Source organism: Neofelis nebulosa, chromosome 10, assembly GCF_028018385.1.
Source record: "Neofelis nebulosa isolate mNeoNeb1 chromosome 10, mNeoNeb1.pri, whole genome shotgun sequence".
Classification (NCBI taxonomy): domain Eukaryota; kingdom Metazoa; phylum Chordata; class Mammalia; order Carnivora; family Felidae; genus Neofelis; species Neofelis nebulosa.
The window spans coordinates 79,498,852-79,505,022 of record NC_080791.1 but is presented as its reverse complement, the minus strand read 5'-3'; positions in this window follow the sequence as shown (position 1 = coordinate 79,505,022).

Sequence of the window (6,171 nt, the reverse complement as noted above, 5' to 3'; positions counted from 1 at the left end):
TCTGTGAGTCTTTAGCATATGAAAGTCTCTTTGGAAACTTCCCTTTAACTACCTCCCCCAAGTCCATAGTATGTAACTAGTCATTCTACACAACTCCAGTGTTACTCTTTCTGCCCAAGGGACCCGTCCTTGTACGTTAATAAAAAATCACCATTTTTGCACCAAAGACATCTTCAAGAATTCTTTCTTGGTCGTCAGCTCCAAACCCCATGAATCCCACCATCACCCCAAAACTCACCAGGACCATGCTTGAAACATCATAAGACCTCCACAGAGAAATACCTACCACTATTATTTCAGTAAATAACCATTACAATGAAATGTAACCACTTAAAACTTCCACTGTCCCTGAGCTTTTCCTTTTTGGAATGTGTATTCTGTGCCAACCCTAGGTGGTAGGGTGCCAGTTTGAATACAACATGCTTCCTGCTTTTCAGAAGCACACTTTCTACCAAATGAGAAAGACATGCAAATTAATAACTAAAATCAATAGGATAGAAACACTAATATGCCATGTAAAAAGTGCTGTGGAAAGCTGGAAATAAATCTCCAGAGAAGCAGTGTCTTGGCCCAATTCCACAGGCATGGAGGAATGAACCCTGGGCAAATGTGGAAAATCAGAACATGAAGTTGATGGTTCTATCTTCCATGTCTTCAACTAGTGATTTCTTGCCCTTTTTTGGTAACAACCCAGGAGTTAGAGAAAGAGAAAAGCACCTTCAATAACTTAATTCAAAGTTTATAGCAGCAGTTATAAGAACTTGATTTTCCTGAAAATCTTTCAAGAGGTCTGTTGGTAAAAACTTTTCTTAGTAATACTAAGTAGTAAGTATTTACTTTACTTACTTTACTTACTTTACTAAGAAAAGTAAGTGCAAGTATCTTAACACAAAAAAGTTAGGTCAAGGTGTAGCCCATGAGATGGGAAGCAATGGGCTACATTTTCTAGTTACTGGTCTTTCTCTCTATGCTGAGATTTATGAGATGTAAAAATAATGGATAAACTGCTGGTGCTTCAGCCTGAACCAACCTGAAAGAGTCATGGTATTCTTCACTTAAGTTACTGTTAATATTTTTATTTAAGTCTTAACTCCTTTTAATATTTGAGGCAATAGAGGGGTACCTGTGTGGCTCAGTCAGTTAAACGTCTGACTCTTGATTTCCACTCAGGTCATGGTCTCAGAGTTTGTGAGATCAACCCCCATGTTGAGCTCTGTGCTGACAGCACAGAGCCTATTTGAGATTCTCTCTCCCGCTCTCTGCCCCTCCCCTGCTCATTCACACTCTTTTTCAAAATGAATTAAACTTAAAATATTTGAGACCATAAGAAAGTAGGTATGCATAAAACACTTCTGTAACCACAGTATGACTGTTTCAAGGAAAAATATTTGAGTTGTAAGCTAGACTGCTACCCCCTCCAATTAAAAAAATTTTTTTTTTAGTGTTTATTTATTTTTGACAGAGAGAGAGACAGAGCATGAGCAGGGGAGGGGAATAGAGAGAGACACACACAGAATCTGAAGCAGGAGCCAGGCTCTGAGCTGTGAGCACAGAGCCCGGCACAGGGCTCAAACTCACAGACCACAAGATCATGACCTGAGCTGAAGTCAGACACTCAAACGCCTGAGCCACCCAGGTGCCCCAGCCCCCTCCCCTTTTTTATCAAACACCATTTTTACTTGAAAAGAACCATTAGCAGATAACTGTTTATTCAGAATTGGATGTTTAGTAGACTAATTAAGACTGGTATGAAGCAAACCTAGCCCTTCTATCTTGGGTAGAAGAAATTCTTAAATGTATGTAAAAGAATATTGGAAAGAAAGTTTGAGGTCAGATTGCCAAAGGCCTTCCTTTTCATATTACGATTAGACAGTATTCACTGGGCAAATAAAAAACAAAATAAGTTTTATCAGGGAAGATAAATGATCACCTTGATATTTTAGAACAGCAATAGGTTGCTGAATGGGCTAGTATAGAAATAGTGGATACTGGGTCTTGAATGAGAAAGCAACTATTGTTGTCTAGGCGCAGGATAGTAAGACCCTGGGGAGACCTGATAAGCATATAGTAGGGTGAGGGTACAATCTGATAAGGATAGTACGAGGTTTTCCCAGTGAGGGAGTATCGTTTGTGCTTTTTGTCTCTAACTTAAGAAAAATGGTCAATTCTAACATGTTAATATAAAAATGGTCAACTGTAACATGTTAATCTTAGAAGGTAATTGAGATCTTTCACAAGTTGTATAACTTGCTTCATGTTCTTTCATGTCCTATTGTGTTTAAACTGTTGTATTTTTATTTCTTCTCCTTGGGGGTTACTTACTTCTTGTGAGAGATGTTACAACATTTAAGTGGGCATGATATAAAGAGGCAACTATGCCCTAGACACAGACACACTCCGAAACTGAATTAGATCTCTATCAGGAAACCAGTAATACACTCAAATTCAAGACATTTACACAAGAAGTAAATGCATAGTAAGGACCATAATGTATAGGTCAGTGATCCTGAGCTTATAACAGTAGAGATGTTACTATTCCTACTTTGTTTTTAAATTTGTTATTTATTTTTAGAGAGCACATTAGCAGGGGAGACAGACAGAGTTCCAAGCAGGCTCCAGAATCACTTGGAGCCCAATGCATGGCTCAGTCCCATGACCCTGGGGTCATGACCTGAGAAGAAATCAAGAGTTGGACACTTAACCCACTGAGCCACCCAGGTGCCTCTACTGTGCCTACCTGTAAAATAAGATGGGTTAGGAGACCCAGGAAGAAAAAATTCAAGATCAGGACTTTTCGGAAAAGGACCCAGACTATGTGACATAGAGGGAGTTAGGTATAAGAAAAGAGGTCTAAGTATAGTGCATATTTTCCTTCTCCCCATCTTCATTAGGGTGTCCCATTGGCCAAACTCCCAGGGAATCTGAATCTTATTGATATAGATCATCAGTCCACGACAGAGAGCAAGATAGAAGAGGGTGGAGGCTGATGCAATTGCGCAAACAGAAGATTAAGTTAACTTCCTTCTAAATGTTGGGCTTTGTAAAATATCAGTTCAGATGGCAGAAAAAACTTTTAAGTCATTTTTCTGTACAACATGCCTAGAGGCAGCAGTCACAGGGATAAAGATTGTGAATCAAATGACCAGAAACATAACCTCCTTCTACATCAAGGTTTCTCTATCTCCACCCTATGACATTTTGGGCAGGATAATTCTTGATCGTGGAGGATGTCCCTTACAACCTGTTCAGCAGGAGCCCTGGCCCCAATGTACCAGATGCTTCTCACACCTTCCCCTGTCCAGTTGTATAACCCAAAATGTCTACAGACATTGTCAAATATCCCCTGGGGAGTTCAGGGATTAGAGAAGGGGAGGTGTTTGGAAGGTTCATGGAAAACCTTCAGTCTAGGCTTTCAGAGGATCCCGTTTTTTGTTTGTTTGTTTGTTTTTTAATTTTTTAAAGACAAATCAGGTACATTCCTTTTCAACATATTTTCTAGTAGATATTTAAAATTTTTACTATTAAAAATATCCATCTAAAACCATCTTTTATTTTTAAAAAATTTACATCCAAGTTAGTTAGCATATAGTGCAATGATTTCAGAACAATCCGGTGATTCATCCTCCACATTTAACACCCAGTAAACATCCCAACAAGTGTCTCCTTAATGCCCCTTGCTCGTTTAGCCCATCCCCCCACCCCAAACCCCTCCAGCAACCCTCAGTTTGTTCCCTGTATTTAAGAGCCACTTATGTTTTGTTTCCCTCCCTCCCTGTTTTTATATTATTTTTCCTTCCTTTCCCTTATGTTCATCTGTTTCTTATCTTCCTCCTTGCCAATTTGGATGCCTTTTAATTCTTTGTGTTGTCTGATTGCTGAGGCTAGGACTTCCAACACTATGTTAAATAACACTGGTGACAGTGGACATCCTTGTCATGTTCCTGACCTTGGGGGAAAGCACTCAGTTTGGTTTTAAAAAGGGGAGTAAAACTTTTCTTATGTGTAGATCATTTTTTGGATTTTACATTATTTGTAAGTGAACAGATTTAGTTCTAGAAAATAAGACTATCTTTAAATTGAGAAGCAGTTAAGTGTTCAGATCAGTGGGAACACTGGATGAACTTCTAGAAATTTACAGTAATTCTTCAGAGGTCTCTAGACTTTTCATGAATCCAGAAATGGAAGATACCTTAACCTAATAGATCAATGTCTTACAGCATAAGTTCACATCTTATCTGGATTACAAACATTTCATGTTCACTTTATAGAATACATCAGACACAAATAGGTTTACTTCATTGGAATATTGTATTGAAACAGAAGGAAAATAGCTGACATTTTTCTGTGTGTCAGAAATTTTAAAAGACACTATGCAAGCACTACACCCTTTAATCTTCACAAGACCTTTGTAACATGTATAATTATGCCATATTTTAGGAGAAACTAACATTTCCAGAAGTTAAGAAAGGTGTCCATGGTTCTAAAGTTAGCAAGTGGTAGAACCACTCAAACTCCTTCACTCCAACTTTCTCCCCTAACACGTCACTAAAAGGGCTTTTATCAAGGCCCCAAATAATGCACAATTTGCTAAAGTCAATGGTCATCCCTCAGTACTCAACATTGACTTCTCATCAATATTTCCTACATTTTCCCCCACTCTTGCTCCTTAATTACTGCAATGACCTTCTAAATTATCCCCAGCTTATACTTTTACTCCCTATATCATTCTCCTTTGGCTGCTGTACCAAATTACTACACATGCAGTACCTTAACCAACAAAGTTATTATCTTACCTTTGTGGAAGTCAGACGTCTTTGAAATGGATCTCACTGGGTGAAAATCATGGTGTCAGCAGGGCCACATTCCCCCCTAAAGCTGTAGGTGAGTCTTTTGTCTTCCCTTTTTCACCTTCTGGGAAAGGGCCTTTTCCTGGATTTCTTGATTGTGAGTCTCCCCTTGGTCTTCACAGCCAGCACCAGACATCATCAGATCTCTGACCTGCCTGCTCCCCCTCTTGCCCTTATAAGGAGGTTTGGGGTTATATTGGGCCCACCAGGATAATACAGGCTAACCTCCCCATCTGAAGATCCTTAACTTCAGCCCATCTTTCAAATCCCTTTTTGCCAGACTTATCTCATTCACCTGCTCCATTTTCCTACCATGTTTGTTGCTGTTCCTCAGTTTCCTTTGCTAGCTTGTTATTCCTTTTACAATCTCCCAAAGCTGGAATGAGGTTTTAAATCTCATTAAATCACAGGGCTCAGGTTTTAAATCTCTTTTTTTTTAGCTTTACTCATGCCATTTGAAGTTTTCTCTCCTGGCTCCAAATGTTGTTTAAAACTGGTTACTCACAAATTTACCTTTCAAGCCCAGACTTCACTCCTAAAATTAGACTTGAATAGGAAATGGGCTATTTGACAAACTCACTTGGATGTCCAACAGGCATTTCTTCCTTTTGCTCTTCCAACATTTTCCCCATCTGAATAAATGACAGCCACTTTCTTCCATCATCCGAGGCCAAAAGCCTGGACTTTACTCTTGACTTTGATCTTTCTCTTATATTTAACACCCTATCCCTCTGTGAATCATTACGATTCCCCTTCAGAATGCAAGGCAGGACCTATAATTCATTTTTAAAATTTTATTTATTTTAGAGAGTGGGGGATAGGGGCAGAGGGAGAGAAAAAATTCCAAGCAGGCTCCACGCTCAGTTCAGAACCTGAAGCGGGGCTCGATCTTACAACCACAAGATCAGGACCTGAGCCGAAACCAAGAGTCAGATGCTCAAATGACTAAGCCACCCAAGCACTCCTCAATCATTTTTATACTGTCTCTTCTAATATCACCCTAGTCTTTACTTAGTTATTACTTTTTGAATTAATTCCTGCAGTGACGTCCCTAGTTATCTCCATGCTTATATCTTCACTCCCTGTGTTATTCTTCTTTGACTGCTCTAACAAATAACCACACGTACAGTAGCTTAAACCAAAAAAAAAAAAAAAAAATCTTACTCTTTTGGAGGTCAGATGTCAAAATGGGTCTGTCTCAGGGAGAAAGTTACAGTATCAGCAGGGATGCATTCCCTCCTCAAATTCTAGGTGAGAATCTTTTCTCTTACCTTGTCCAACTTCTCAGGGTGTCTTTCCCTGCATTTCTTGACTATGACTCTCC